The sequence below is a fragment of the Hyla sarda genome, unplaced genomic scaffold (assembly GCF_029499605.1).
Source record: "Hyla sarda isolate aHylSar1 unplaced genomic scaffold, aHylSar1.hap1 scaffold_272, whole genome shotgun sequence".
NCBI lineage: Eukaryota > Metazoa > Chordata > Amphibia > Anura > Hylidae > Hyla > Hyla sarda.
The window spans coordinates 112207-127934 of record NW_026609418.1 but is presented as its reverse complement, the minus strand read 5'-3'; the positions used below and the strand labels follow the sequence as shown (position 1 = coordinate 127934).

General features: G+C 45.9%; 5 non-coding genes and 1 pseudogene across 5 annotated transcripts; all 6 read left to right on the top strand.

Moving 5' to 3' along the window:
• The first annotated feature begins 745 nt into the window (after positions 1–745).
• Positions 746–939, top strand: LOC130325489 (U2 spliceosomal RNA). The gene has a single exon (XR_008870306.1). It is a non-coding gene; the product is annotated as a U2 spliceosomal RNA (small nuclear RNA).
• Positions 940–3027: 2088 nt separating this feature from the next.
• On the top strand, positions 3028–3218 carry LOC130325546 (U2 spliceosomal RNA). The gene has a single exon (XR_008870343.1). It is a non-coding gene; the product is annotated as a U2 spliceosomal RNA (small nuclear RNA).
• A 2089-nt stretch (positions 3219–5307) lies between these two features.
• On the top strand, positions 5308–5498 carry LOC130325545 (U2 spliceosomal RNA). Its single transcript, XR_008870342.1, has one exon. It is a non-coding gene; the product is annotated as a U2 spliceosomal RNA (small nuclear RNA).
• A 2095-nt stretch (positions 5499–7593) lies between these two features.
• On the top strand, positions 7594–7784 carry LOC130325544 (U2 spliceosomal RNA). The gene has a single exon (XR_008870341.1). It is a non-coding gene; the product is annotated as a U2 spliceosomal RNA (small nuclear RNA).
• A 3666-nt stretch (positions 7785–11450) lies between these two features.
• Positions 11451–11622, top strand: LOC130325502 (U2 spliceosomal RNA; annotated as a pseudogene).
• A 2091-nt stretch (positions 11623–13713) lies between these two features.
• Positions 13714–13904, top strand: LOC130325542 (U2 spliceosomal RNA). The gene has a single exon (XR_008870339.1). It is a non-coding gene; the product is annotated as a U2 spliceosomal RNA (small nuclear RNA).
• The last annotated feature ends 1824 nt before the right edge of the window (positions 13905–15728 follow it).

Genomic DNA, 15728 nt, shown 5'->3' with positions numbered 1-15728 from the left:
ACATCTCTCCTTTGCTGTGTATGTTACTATGGAGCTGTTTGGTGATGTCGTCTATTATGGCCTTCATAGAAGCAACAGGAGATTGTTGCATCCATCTAGAACCCTCAGAACTACAGTGCTATGATGTCACTCACTTCCACAGGCCTTGCAGAGTGTAAACAACAACAACCCAGCTTTGTTGTGTATGTAACCATAGGGATTTGTGATGTCACCTAGAACCTTCACAGCAGCGACAGCTTTATGAGGGAGCATCAGCACTGCTCTGCCTGAGCAGAACCATCACCGCCATAGGTTGTCAAATAACCCGGGTTTAACCCAGCACAGGTAAGTCCAATGGGGTGCAGGCATGTCCTCTATGCTTACAGCTTCCCGTGGGTGTTGGTTTGATACCGTTTGGGGACAGCCAAGGAGGGCATCTGCAGGCAACAAAGGTAGGTGTGTGCTTGTGTGTGTGTTTCCTATGCAGATCCTAAGCCCAGTGTCACATGCAAGTAGGAGGAGTAAGAAGGGTTCCCTGGCAAATCCGGGTTATGGATTGCATTTAAAAAGGCCCCGTGGGAGGTGCAATGGGCCCCTGTCTTGCTGCTTAGCAATAATGGTATGGGTTTAGTTCTGCTGTGTGTACTGGTGGTTGACTGCCCCCCAGCCCAGAGTGTGCATGGAAAATTGTCTGGCAGCCTCCCTGACAGCAAGCAGTGATAGTGCCCATGAAGGGCACCTTGTTGGGCCCGCCCCTTTCACGGTTATCGCTTCTCGGGCCTTTTGGCTAAGATCAAGTGTAGTATCTGTTCCTTATCAGTTTTAATATCTGATACGTCCCCTATCTGGGGACCATATATTAAATGGATTTTTGAGAACGGGGGCCGATTTCGAAGCTTGCTTCCGTCGCCCTATGCATTGACCCGATATGGCAGTATCTTCGGGTACAGTGCACCACCCCCTTACAGGTTAAAAAGAAAGATTCCTACTTTCATTGCTACCTGCTTGCTGGCTAGCCAGCTAGCCAGCCCTGTGGGCCTTGCTGCTTGCTGCAGCCAAAAAACAAAGGTGGTGCTGCTGCTGCTTCTGCTGCTTCTGCTTCTGCTTGTGTCTGGCCGCTGTTGGAGCGTCCAGGCACAGGACTTCTGCTGCTGCTGACTAAATGGCCTCCTTAATTGGATCATTTGAGTTAGCCAGCACACCTGTGCAGGTAGGGCATGACATGATAGGCAGCTGCCTTGATAGCGGGTGGGTGCTGAATGTTCCTAATTGACAAAATAAGATTAATGCTTATGAAGAAATATAAAATCTCATCCCTTCCCCAATATCGCGCCACACCCCTACCCCTTAATTCCCTGGTTGAACTTGATGGACATATGTCTTTTTTCGACCGTACTAACTATGTAACTATGTAACATAACATGGGGGGGGGGGGGGGGGTCTCCTGGCTGTTCACACAGGTGTGTCATTGCTGTACATTGACCATGCATTGCTTCTGTGGTATTGCAAAGGCAAAGACAAATGCTTCCAGCCATCCATTGCACTAATGGATTGGTCATCAGCTGGCTGTCTATGTCCCGCATCAATATAGACCAAAGTACAGAGGGTTAGGCTATGCTATTGTGCACCTACCTGATGCATCAGAAGGTGCGAGGCCCTTGCTAAATTCTGTGCACAGACTTTGAGATCTATACTTTAGACTGTATCTAAACCTGCTCCAACATGGACTGACATTCTGGCCTACTTTCAGCCGATGCGACTTGTCTGTCGCTGAACAGTCGCTTTTTATGTATTCAGCACCTATGTATAATGTTGTAAAAATGCTCTAGAAGCTAAAGTCGCAGAAATGTCACACATATTTGGCCTGCAACTTTCTGTGCGACAAATTCAGACAGGAAAAATCAGTATAAATCCTTAGAAAATTATCCCCCAGTGTCTCCATCTGCTGGCGGTATTGAATAAGCATTGCTGCACTGATGGGGTATGCATTAGACGAAAAAAAAGAAGAAAAAGAAGAATAATACGCCCAGAAAAGAGGCGAAAAGGAGAAAAACGTAAAAAAACGTGAAAAAAAAGTAAGAGGAAGAGAAGGGAAAAAAAGGTGGAAATGGGTTTAAAAGTGATTTCGGCGGAGAAATATATATATATATATATATATATATATATATATATATACGCGCACACACACACATATATATAAACGTATTCTCCGTTGAGATATTGCAGCCGCTGCTGTGTCCAGGCCCAGGAGCCTTAGCACTGTGCTGTGATGTCACTCAATACCACTGACATCACTAGGTGTAAACAACATCTCTCCTTTGCTGTGTATGTGACTATGGAGCTGTTTGGTGATGTCGTCTATTATGGCCTTCATAGAAGCAACAGGAGATTGTTGCATCCATCTAGAACCCTCAGAACTACAGTGCTATGATGTCACTCACTTCCACAGGCCTTGCAGAGTGTAAACAACAACAACCCAGCTTTGTTGTGTATGTAACCATAGGGATTTGTGATGTCACCTAGAACCTTCACAGCAGCGACAGCTTTATGAGGAGCATCAGCACTGCTCTGCCTGAGCAGAACCATCACCGCCATAGGTTGTCAAATAACCCGGGTTTAACCCACACAGGTAAGTCCAATGGGGTGCAGGCATGTCCTCTATGCTTACAGCTTCCCGTGGGTGTTGGTTTGATACCGTTTGGGGACAGCCAAGGAGGCATCTGCAGGCAACAAAGGTAGGTGTGTGCTTGTGTGTGTGTTTCCTATGCAGATCCTAAGCCCAGTGTCACATGCAAGTAGGAGGAGTAAGAAGGGTTCCTGGCAAATCCGGGTTATGGATTGCATTTAAAAAGGCCCCGTGGGAGTGCAATGGGCCCCTGTCTTGCTGCTTAGCAATAATGGTATGGGTTTAGGTTCTGCTGTGTGTACTGGTGGTTGACTGCCCCCCAGCCCAGAGTGTGCATGGAAAATTGTCTGGCAGCCTCCCTGACAGCAAGCAGTGATAGTGCCCATGAAGGGCACCTTGTTGGGCCCGCCCCTTTCACGGTTATCGCTTCTCGGCCTTTTGGCTAAGATCAAGTGTAGTATCTGTTCTTATCAGTTTAATATCTGATACGTCCCCTATCTGGGGACCATATATTAAATGGATTTTTGAGAACGGGGGCCGATTTCGAAGCTTGCTTCCGTCGCCCTATGCATTGACCCGATATGGCAGTATCTTCGGGTACAGTGCACCACCCCCTTACAGGGTTAAAAAGAAAGATTCCTACTTTCATTGCTACCTGCTTGCTGGCTAGCCAGCTAGCCAGCCCTGTGGGCCTTGCTGCTGCTGCAGCCAAAAAACAAAAGGTGGTGCTGCTGCTGCTTCTGCTGCTTCTGCTTCTGCTTGTGTCTGGCCGCTGTTGGAGCGTCCAGGCACAGGACTTCTGCTGCTGCTGACTAAATGGCCTCCTTAATTGGATCATTTGAGTAGCCAGCACACCTGTGCAGGTAGGGCATGACATGATAGGCAGCTGCCTTGATAGCGGGTGGGTGCTGAATGTTCCTAATTGACAAAATAAGATTAATGCTTATGAAGAAATATAAAATCTCATCCCTTCCCCAATATCGCGCCACACCCCTACCCCTTAATTCCCTGGTTGAACTTGATGGACATATGTCTTTTTTCGACCGTACTAACTATGTAACTATGTAACATAACATGGGGGGGGGGGGGGTCTCCTGGCTGTTCACACAGGTGTGTCATTGCTGTACATTGACCATGCATTGCTTCTGTGGTATTGCAAAGGCAAAGACAAATGCTTCCAGCCATCCATTGCACTAATGGATTGGTCATCAGCTGGCTGTCTATGTCCCGCATCAATATAGACCAAAGTACAGAGGGTTAGGCTATGCTATTGTGCACCTACCTGATGCATCAGAAGGTGCGAGGCCCTTGCTAAATTCTGTGCACAGACTTTGAGATCTATACTTTAGACTGTATCTAAACCTGCTCCAACATGGACTGACATTCTGGCCTACTTTCAGCCGATGCGACTTGTCTGTCGCTGAACAGTCGCTTTTTATGTATTCAGCACCTATGTATAATGTTGTAAAAATGCTCTAGAAGCTAAAGTCGCAGAAATGTCACACATATTTGGCCTGCAACTTTCTGTGCGACAAATTCAGACAGGAAAAATCAGTATAAATCCTTAGAAAATTATCCCCCAGTGTCTCCATCTGCTGGCGGTATTGAATAAGCATTGCTGCACTGATGGGGTATGCATTAGATGAAAAAAAAGAAGAAAAAGAAGAATAATACGCCCAGAAAAGAGGCGAAAAGGAGAAAAACGTAAAAAAACGTGAAAAAAAAGTAAGAGGAAGAGAAGGGAAAAAAAGGTGGAAATGGGTTTAAAAGTGATTTCGGCGGAGAAATATATATATATATATATATATATATATATATATATATATATACGCGCACACACACACATATATATAAACGTATTCTCCGTTGAGATATTGCAGCCGCTGCTGTGTCCAGGCCCAGGAGCCTTAGCACTGTGCTGTGATGTCACTCAATACCACTGACATCACTAGGTGTAAACAACATCTCTCCTTTGCTGTGTATGTGACTATGGAGCTGTTTGGTGATGTCGTCTATTATGGCCTTCATAGAAGCAACAGGAGATTGTTGCATCCATCTAGAACCCTCAGAACTACAGTGCTATGATGTCACTCACTTCCACAGGCCTTGCAGAGTGTAAACAACAACAACCCAGCTTTGTTGTGTATGTAACCATAGGGATTTGTGATGTCACCTAGAACCTTCACAGCAGCGACAGCTTTATGAGGAGCATCAGCACTGCTCTGCCTGAGCAGAACCATCACCGCCATAGGTTGTCAAATAACCCGGGTTTAACCCACACAGGTAAGTCCAATGGGGTGCAGGCATGTCCTCTATGCTTACAGCTTCCCGTGGGTGTTGGTTTGATACCGTTTGGGGACAGCCAAGGAGGCATCTGCAGGCAACAAAGGTAGGTGTGTGCTTGTGTGTGTGTTTCCTATGCAGATCCTAAGCCCAGTGTCACATGCAAGTAGGAGGAGTAAGAAGGGTTCCTGGCAAATCCGGGTTATGGATTGCATTTAAAAAGGCCCCGTGGGAGTGCAATGGGCCCCTGTCTTGCTGCTTAGCAATAATGGTATGGGTTTAGGTTCTGCTGTGTGTACTGGTGGTTGACTGCCCCCCAGCCCAGAGTGTGCATGGAAAATTGTCTGGCAGCCTCCCTGACAGCAAGCAGTGATAGTGCCCATGAAGGGCACCTTGTTGGGCCCGCCCCTTTCACGGTTATCGCTTCTCGGCCTTTTGGCTAAGATCAAGTGTAGTATCTGTTCTTATCAGTTTAATATCTGATACGTCCCCTATCTGGGGACCATATATTAAATGGATTTTTGAGAACGGGGGCCGATTTCGAAGCTTGCTTCCGTCGCCCTATGCATTGACCCGATATGGCAGTATCTTCGGGTACAGTGCACCACCCCCTTACAGGGTTAAAAAGAAAGATTCCTACTTTCATTGCTACCTGCTTGCTGGCTAGCCAGCTAGCCAGCCCTGTGGGCCTTGCTGCTGCTGCAGCCAAAAAACAAAAGGTGGTGCTGCTGCTGCTTCTGCTTCTGCTTGTGTCTGGCCGCTGTTGGAGCGTCCAGGCACAGGACTTCTGCTGCTGCTGACTAAATGGCCTCCTTAATTGGATCATTTGAGTAGCCAGCACACCTGTGCAGGTAGGGCATGACATGATAGGCAGCTGCCTTGATAGCGGGTGGGTGCTGAATGTTCCTAATTGACAAAATAAGATTAATGCTTATGAAGAAATATAAAATCTCATCCCTTCCCCAATATCGCGCCACACCCCTACCCCTTAATTCCCTGGTTGAACTTGATGGACATATGTCTTTTTTCGACCGTACTAACTATGTAACTATGTAACATAACATGGGGGGGGGGGGGGGGGTCTCCTGGCTGTTCACACAGGTGTGTCATTGCTGTACATTGACCATGCATTGCTTCTGTGGTATTGCAAAGGCAAAGACAAATGCTTCCAGCCATCCATTGCACTAATGGATTGGTCATCAGCTGGCTGTCTATGTCCCGCATCAATATAGACCAAAGTACAGAGGGTTAGGCTATGCTATTGTGCACCTACCTGATGCATCAGAAGGTGCGAGGCCCTTGCTAAATTCTGTGCACAGACTTTGAGATCTATACTTTAGACTGTATCTAAACCTGCTCCAACATGGACTGACATTCTGGCCTACTTTCAGCCGATGCGACTTGTCTGTCGCTGAACAGTCGCTTTTTATGTATTCAGCACCTATGTATAATGTTGTAAAAATGCTCTAGAAGCTAAAGTCGCAGAAATGTCACACATATTTGGCCTGCAACTTTCTGTGCGACAAATTCAGACAGGAAAAATCAGTATAAATCCTTAGAAAATTATCCCCCAGTGTCTCCATCTGCTGGCGGTATTGAATAAGCATTGCTGCACTGATGGGGTATGCATTAGATGAAAAAAAAGAAGAAAAAGAAGAATAATACGCCCAGAAAAGAGGCGAAAAGGAGAAAAACGTAAAAAAACGTGAAAAAAAAGTAAGAGGAAGAGAAGGGAAAAAAAGGTGGAAATGGGTTTAAAAGTGATTTCGGCGGAGAAATATATATATATATATATATATATATATATATATATATATATATATATATATATATACGCACACACACACATATATATAAACGTATTCTCCGTTGAGATATTGCAGCCGCTGCTGTGTCCAGGCCCAGGAGCCTTAGCACTGTGCTGTGATGTCACTCAATACCACTGACATCACTAGGTGTAAACAACATCTCTCCTTTGCTGTGTATGTGACTATGGAGCTGTTTGGTGATGTCGTCTATTATGGCCTTCATAGAAGCAACAGGAGATTGTTGCATCCATCTAGAACCCTCAGAACTACAGTGCTATGATGTCACTCACTTCCACAGGCCTTGCAGAGTGTAAACAACAACAACCCAGCTTTGTTGTGTATGTAACCATAGGGATTTGTGATGTCACCTAGAACCTTCACAGCAGCGACAGCTTTATGAGGAGCATCAGCACTGCTCTGCCTGAGCAGAACCATCACCGCCATAGGTTGTCAAATAACCCGGGTTTAACCCACACAGGTAAGTCCAATGGGGTGCAGGCATGTCCTCTATGCTTACAGCTTCCCGTGGGTGTTGGTTTGATACCGTTTGGGGACAGCCAAGGAGGCATCTGCAGGCAACAAAGGTAGGTGTGTGCTTGTGTGTGTGTTTCCTATGCAGATCCTAAGCCCAGTGTCACATGCAAGTAGGAGGAGTAAGAAGGGTTCCTGGCAAATCCGGGTTATGGATTGCATTTAAAAAGGCCCCGTGGGAGTGCAATGGGCCCCTGTCTTGCTGCTTAGCAATAATGGTATGGGTTTAGGTTCTGCTGTGTGTACTGGTGGTTGACTGCCCCCCAGCCCAGAGTGTGCATGGAAAATTGTCTGGCAGCCTCCCTGACAGCAAGCAGTGATAGTGCCCATGAAGGGCACCTTGTTGGGCCCGCCCCTTTCACGGTTATCGCTTCTCGGCCTTTTGGCTAAGATCAAGTGTAGTATCTGTTCTTATCAGTTTAATATCTGATACGTCCCCTATCTGGGGACCATATATTAAATGGATTTTTGAGAACGGGGGCCGATTTCGAAGCTTGCTTCCGTCGCCCTATGCATTGACCCGATATGGCAGTATCTTCGGGTACAGTGCACCACCCCCTTACAGGGTTAAAAAGAAAGATTCCTACTTTCATTGCTACCTGCTTGCTGGCTAGCCAGCTAGCCAGCCCTGTGGGCCTTGCTGCTGCTGCAGCCAAAAAACAAAAGGTGGTGCTGCTGCTGCTTCTGCTTCTGCTTGTGTCTGGCCGCTGTTGGAGCGTCCAGGCACAGGACTTCTGCTGCTGCTGACTAAATGGCCTCCTTAATTGGATCATTTGAGTAGCCAGCACACCTGTGCAGGTAGGGCATGACATGATAGGCAGCTGCCTTGATAGCGGGTGGGTGCTGAATGTTCCTAATTGACAAAATAAGATTAATGCTTATGAAGAAATATAAAATCTCATCCCTTCCCCAATATCGCGCCACACCCCTACCCCTTAATTCCCTGGTTGAACTTGATGGACATATGTCTTTTTTCGACCGTACTAACTATGTAACTATGTAACATAACATGGGGGGGGGGGGGGGGGTCTCCTGGCTGTTCACACAGGTGTGTCATTGCTGTACATTGACCATGCATTGCTTCTGTGGTATTGCAAAGGCAAAGACAAATGCTTCCAGCCATCCATTGCACTAATGGATTGGTCATCAGCTGGCTGTCTATGTCCCGCATCAATATAGACCAAAGTACAGAGGGTTAGGCTATGCTATTGTGCACCTACCTGATGCATCAGAAGGTGCGAGGCCCTTGCTAAATTCTGTGCACAGACTTTGAGATCTATACTTTAGACTGTATCTAAACCTGCTCCAACATGGACTGACATTCTGGCCTACTTTCAGCCGATGCGACTTGTCTGTCGCTGAACAGTCGCTTTTTATGTATTCAGCACCTATGTATAATGTTGTAAAAATGCTCTAGAAGCTAAAGTCGCAGAAATGTCACACATATTTGGCCTGCAACTTTCTGTGCGACAAATTCAGACAGGAAAAATCAGTATAAATCCTTAGAAAATTATCCCCCAGTGTCTCCATCTGCTGGCGGTATTGAATAAGCATTGCTGCACTGATGGGGTATGCATTAGACGAAAAAAAAGAAGAAAAAGAAGAATAATACGCCCAGAAAAGAGGCGAAAAGGAGAAAAACGTAAAAAAACGTGAAAAAAAAGTAAGAGGAAGAGAAGGGAAAAAAAGGTGGAAATGGGTTTAAAAGTGATTTCGGCGGAGAAATATATATATATATATATATATATATATATATATATATATATATATATATACGCGCACACACACACATATATATAAACGTATTCTCCGTTGAGATATTGCAGCCGCTGCTGTGTCCAGGCCCAGGAGCCTTAGCACTGTGCTGTGATGTCACTCAATACCACTGACATCACTAGGTGTAAACAACATCTCTCCTTTGCTGTGTATGTGACTATGGAGCTGTTTGGTGATGTCGTCTATTATGGCCTTCATAGAAGCAACAGGAGATTGTTGCAACCATCTAGAACCCTCAGAACTACAGTGCTATGATGTCACTCACTTCCACAGGCCTTGCAGAGTGTAAACAACAACAACCCAGCTTTGTTGTGTATGTAACCATAGGGATTTGTGATGTCACCTAGAACCTTCACAGCAGCGACAGCTTTATGAGGAGCATCAGCACTGCTCTGCCTGAGCAGAACCATCACCGCCATAGGTTGTCAAATAACCCGGGTTTAACCCACACAGGTAAGTCCAATGGGGTGCAGGCATGTCCTCTATGCTTACAGCTTCCCGTGGGTGTTGGTTTGATACCGTTTGGGGACAGCCAAGGAGGCATCTGCAGGCAACAAAGGTAGGTGTGTGCTTGTGTGTGTGTTTCCTATGCAGATCCTAAGCCCATTGTCACATGCAAGTAGGAGGAGTAAGAAGGGTTCCTGGCAAATCCGGGTTATGGATTGCATTTAAAAAGGCCCCGTGGGAGTGCAATGGGCCCCTGTCTTGCTGCTTAGCAATAATGGTATGGGTTTAGGTTCTGCTGTGTGTACTGGTGGTTGACTGCCCCCCAGCCCAGAGTGTGCATGGAAAATTGTCTGGCAGCCTCCCTGACAGCAAGCAGTGATAGTGCCCATGAAGGGCACCTTGTTGGGCCCGCCCCTTTCACGGTTATCGCTTCTCGGCCTTTTGGCTAAGATCAAGTGTAGTTCTGCTCACTTGGTCTGGCCGGAGGGTGTCTGGGGTACCCGGCTCCTTTGCCTGGGGGGATCGTCCTTCTTAACGGAGGGACTTCACCCCCCTGCTGCTATCAGGGAGCCGGCTTAGTCCCCAGACAACGGGAGGCGATCCCCACCTACCTACTTCGGTGGGGGAGGTGTCTGGACATCATGGACATGGAGGAAGATTGCGGTTTTTCTTCGGAAGGCGTGCCGCCTTTTGCGAGACTTCGGAATGGAGTTCGTATTTCCCTGCTCGATGTCCGGAAGAAGGAAAGAGGCCTTGTCTTTGTCGTGGAAGAAGTGCTGTTTAAGTTGCTGGAAGTCAGGAGGGAGCAAATCCTATCCATGCTTGAGTTTCCCAGAAGTGGATACTACGACGTGGTGCTGGCTTCTGAAGAGGACTATGAGTCATTTTGGAACATATTGCAGCAAAAGAAGGTATGTCCGGTTTTGGAAGGGGTGGAGATAGTTCCACATTTCCCACGTAGAGAACGATTGGTGACTATAAGGATGTATAGCCCATATACTTCGGAGGAGGATATCGTTACCTTTTTGTCTCGATTCTGTGACAGTGTTCTGAATAAAGGCAAGGTATTTAATCAATATGGACTATGGACCACCAAGTGGAGGTTCCATGTGAAATTTAAAATGGCAGATGGCAAGTTAGTGATCCCCCCAGGACGTTTTAAAATTGGTTCTGTGAACGGGGATCTGTATTTTTCTGGCATGCAAGATTTTTGCCGCAAATGTAAACAGTACGGTCACAGAAAGGAGGATTGCACATTTTTGTGGTGTTTCAAGTGTCAAGAGGAGGGTCACGAGGTGGAAAATTGTCAAAAGAAAAGGAAATGCCATCTGTGTGGTGAGGAGGGCCATCTGCTTGGCTCGTGTCCTAAGAAAAAGTCTGAGAAAAATTCAGAGAAAAAGGAAACTGTAAAAAGAAGCAGAGAGGAACCAGCTGAAGTGAAAGAACCAGAAGTGGAGCAGGTTCCAACTAGAAGACCTACAGAGCAGAAGAAGAAGAGAGAGGAGGAAGGGTATGTGCCAGTGCAGTATTTTGGTGTGCTTGGTGGTTTGTTGGAAAATTTGTCGGAAGCAGAAAGAAAAACGTTTGACAAAGATATGATGGATCTAAAGATAGGCTTGAAGAACCGGGAGGAAGAAGCTCGGGATAAAGTCTATTTTTCTTTCAAGGCAGACATGAACCGTTTTGTTGAAACATATAAAATTCCAGGCTGGTTGGCGTTTCAAGTTAAGAAAGATATAGCAAATGGCAATATCAGTCGAGGACTGATAGACTTTCTAATGGTGTTTGCATGGAGGAAGGGGATGACCTTCTAATTTGGTTTTGTTTAATTAGAAAGTAATGTTTGGTTTTGCTATTTTTATGTTGTTTCTTATTTTGTTTTTAAATGTTCTATTTTGTTTCATTAGTGTTTAAGAAAAGAAATAAAAACATGTTACCTGATGATGAACACAAAATTGAGTTCCAAATAAGATCTTGGAACTCTGAGTGAGTTCTGAGGGCTAACTTAAAAAAAAAAAATCTGTTCTTATCAGTTTAATATCTGATACGTCCCCTATCTGGGGACCATATATTAAATGGATTTTTGAGAACGGGGGCCGATTTCGAAGCTTGCTTCCGTCGCCCTATGCATTGACCCGATATGGCAGTATCTTCGGGTACAGTGCACCACCCCCTTACAGGGTTAAAAAGAAAGATTCCTACTTTCATTGCTACCTGCTTGCTGGCTAGCCAGCTAGCCAGCCCTGTGGGCCTTGCTGCTGCTGCAGCCAAAAAACAAAAGGTGGTGCTGCTGCTGCTTCTGCTGCTTCTGCTTCTGCTTGTGTCTGGCCGCTGTTGGAGCGTCCAGGCACAGGACTTCTGCTGCTGCTGACTAAATGGCCTCCTTAATTGGATCATTTGAGTAGCCAGCACACCTGTGCAGGTAGGGCATGACATGATAGGCAGCTGCCTTGATAGCGGGTGGGTGCTGAATGTTCCTAATTGACAAAATAAGATTAATGCTTATGAAGAAATATAAAATCTCATCCCTTCCCCAATATCGCGCCACACCCCTACCCCTTAATTCCCTGGTTGAACTTGATGGACATATGTCTTTTTTCGACCGTACTAACTATGTAACTATGTAACATAACATGGGGGGGGGGGGGGGGTCTCCTGGCTGTTCACACAGGTGTGTCATTGCTGTACATTGACCATGCATTGCTTCTGTGGTATTGCAAAGGCAAAGACAAATGCTTCCAGCCATCCATTGCACTAATGGATTGGTCATCAGCTGGCTGTCTATGTCCCGCATCAATATAGACCAAAGTACAGAGGGTTAGGCTATGCTATTGTGCACCTACCTGATGCATCAGAAGGTGCGAGGCCCTTGCTAAATTCTGTGCACAGACTTTGAGATCTATACTTTAGACTGTATCTAAACCTGCTCCAACATGGACTGACATTCTGGCCTACTTTCAGCCGATGCGACTTGTCTGTCGCTGAACAGTCGCTTTTTATGTATTCAGCACCTATGTATAATGTTGTAAAAATGCTCTAGAAGCTAAAGTCGCAGAAATGTCACACATATTTGGCCTGCAACTTTCTGTGCGACAAATTCAGACAGGAAAAATCAGTATAAATCCTTAGAAAATTATCCCCCAGTGTCTCCATCTGCTGGCGGTATTGAATAAGCATTGCTGCACTGATGGGGTATGCATTAGACGAAAAAAAAGAAGAAAAAGAAGAATAATACGCCCAGAAAAGAGGCGAAAAGGAGAAAAACGTAAAAAAACGTGAAAAAAAAGTAAGAGGAAGAGAAGGGAAAAAAAGGTGGAAATGGGTTTAAAAGTGATTTCGGCGGAGAAATATATATATATATATATATATATATATATATATATATATATACGCGCACACACACACATATATATAAACGTATTCTCCGTTGAGATATTGCAGCCGCTGCTGTGTCCAGGCCCAGGAGCCTTAGCACTGTGCTGTGATGTCACTCAATACCACTGACATCACTAGGTGTAAACAACATCTCTCCTTTGCTGTGTAGGTGACTATGGAGCTGTTTGGTGATGTCGTCTATTATGGCCTTCATAGAAGCAACAGGAGATTGTTGCATCCATCTAGAACCCTCAGAACTACAGTGCTATGATGTCACTCACTTCCACAGGCCTTGCAGAGTGTAAACAACAACAACCCAGCTTTGTTGTGTATGTAACCATAGGGATTTGTGATGTCACCTAGAACCTTCACAGCAGCGACAGCTTTATGAGGAGCATCAGCACTGCTCTGCCTGAGCAGAACCATCACCGCCATAGGTTGTCAAATAACCCGGGTTTAACCCACACAGGTAAGTCCAATGGGGTGCAGGCATGTCCTCTATGCTTACAGCTTCCCGTGGGTGTTGGTTTGATACCGTTTGGGGACAGCCAAGGAGGCATCTGCAGGCAACAAAGGTAGGTGTGTGCTTGTGTGTGTGTTTCCTATGCAGATCCTAAGCCCAGTGTCACATGCAAGTAGGAGGAGTAAGAAGGGTTCCTGGCAAATCCGGGTTATGGATTGCATTTAAAAAGGCCCCGTGGGAGTGCAATGGGCCCCTGTCTTGCTGCTTAGCAATAATGGTATGGGTTTAGGTTCTGCTGTGTGTACTGGTGGTTGACTGCCCCCCAGCCCAGAGTGTGCATGGAAAATTGTCTGGCAGCCTCCCTGACAGCAAGCAGTGATAGTGCCCATGAAGGGCACCTTGTTGGGCCCGCCCCTTTCACGGTTATCGCTTCTCGGCCTTTTGGCTAAGATCAAGTGTAGTATCTGTTCTTATCAGTTTAATATCTGATACGTCCCCTATCTGGGGACCATATATTAAATGGATTTTTGAGAACGGGGGCCGATTTCGAAGCTTGCTTCCGTCGCCCTATGCATTGACCCGATATGGCAGTATCTTCGGGTACAGTGCACCACCCCCTTACAGGGTTAAAAAGAAAGATTCCTACTTTCATTGCTACCTGCTTGCTGGCTAGCCAGCTAGCCAGCCCTGTGGGCCTTGCTGCTGCTGCAGCCAAAAAACAAAAGGTGGTGCTGCTGCTGCTTCTGCTGCTTCTGCTTCTGCTTGTGTCTGGCCGCTGTTGGAGCGTCCAGGCACAGGACTTCTGCTGCTGCTGACTAAATGGCCTCCTTAATTGGATCATTTGAGTAGCCAGCACACCTGTGCAGGTAGGGCATGACATGATAGGCAGCTGCCTTGATAGCGGGTGGGTGCTGAATGTTCCTAATTGACAAAATAAGATTAATGCTTATGAAGAAATATAAAATCTCATCCCTTCCCCAATATCGCGCCACACCCCTACCCCTTAATTCCCTGGTTGAACTTGATGGACATATGTCTTTTTTCGACCGTACTAACTATGTAACTATGTAACATAACATGGGGGGGGGGGGTCTCCTGGCTGTTCACACAGGTGTGTCATTGCTGTACATTGACCATGCATTGCTTCTGTGGTATTGCAAAGGCAAAGACAAATGCTTCCAGCCATCCATTGCACTAATGGATTGGTCATCAGCTGGCTGTCTATGTCCCGCATCAAAATAGACCAAAGTACAGAGGGTTAGGCTATGCTATTGTGCACCTACCTGATGCATCAGAAGGTGCGAGGCCCTTGCTAAATTCTGTGCACAGACTTTGAGATCTATACTTTAGACTGTATCTAAACCTGCTCCAACATGGACTGACATTCTGGCCTACTTTCAGCCGATGCGACTTGTCTGTCGCTGAACAGTCGCTTTTTATGTATTCAGCACCTATGTATAATGTTGTAAAAATGCTCTAGAAGCTAAAGTCGCAGAAATGTCACACATATTTGGCCTGCAACTTTCTGTGCGACAAATTCAGACAGGAAAAATCAGTATAAATCCTTAGAAAATTATCCCCCAGTGTCTCCATCTGCTGGCGGTATTGAATAAGCATTGCTGCACTGATGGGGTATGCATTAGACGAAAAAAAAGAAGAAAAAGAAGAATAAAACGCCCAGAAAAGAGGCGAAAAGGAGAAAAACGTAAAAAAACGTGAAAAAAAAGTAAGAGGAAGAGAAGGGAAAAAAAGGTGGAAATGGGTTTAAAAGTGATTTCGGCGGAGAAATATATATATATATATATATATATATATATATATATATATACGCGCACACACACACATATATATAAACGTATTCTCCGTTGAGATATTGCAGCCGCTGCTGTGTCCAGGCCCAGGAGCCTTAGCACTGTGCTGTGATGTCACTCAATACCACTGACATCACTAGGTGTAAACAACATCTCTCCTTTGCTGTGTATGTGACTATGGAGCTGTTTGGTGATGTCGTCTATTATGGCCTTCATAGAAGCAACAGGAGATTGTTGCATCCATCTAGAACCCTCAGAACTACAGTGCTATGATGTCACTCACTTCCACAGGCCTTGCAGAGTGTAAACAACAACAACCCAGCTTTGTTGTGTATGTAACCATAGGGATTTGTGATGTCACCTAGAACCTTCACAGCAGCGACAGCTTTATGAGGAGCATCAGCACTGCTCTGCCTGAGCAGAACCATCACCGCCATAGGTTGTCAAATAACCCGGGTTTAACCCACACAGGTAAGTCCAATGGGGTGCAGGCATGTCCTCTATGCTTACAGCTTCCCGTGGGTGTTGGTTTGATACCGTTTGGGGACAGCCAAGGAGGCATCTGCAGGCAACAAAGGTAGGTGTGTGCTTGTGTGTGTGTTTCCTATGCAGATCCTAAGCCCAGTGTC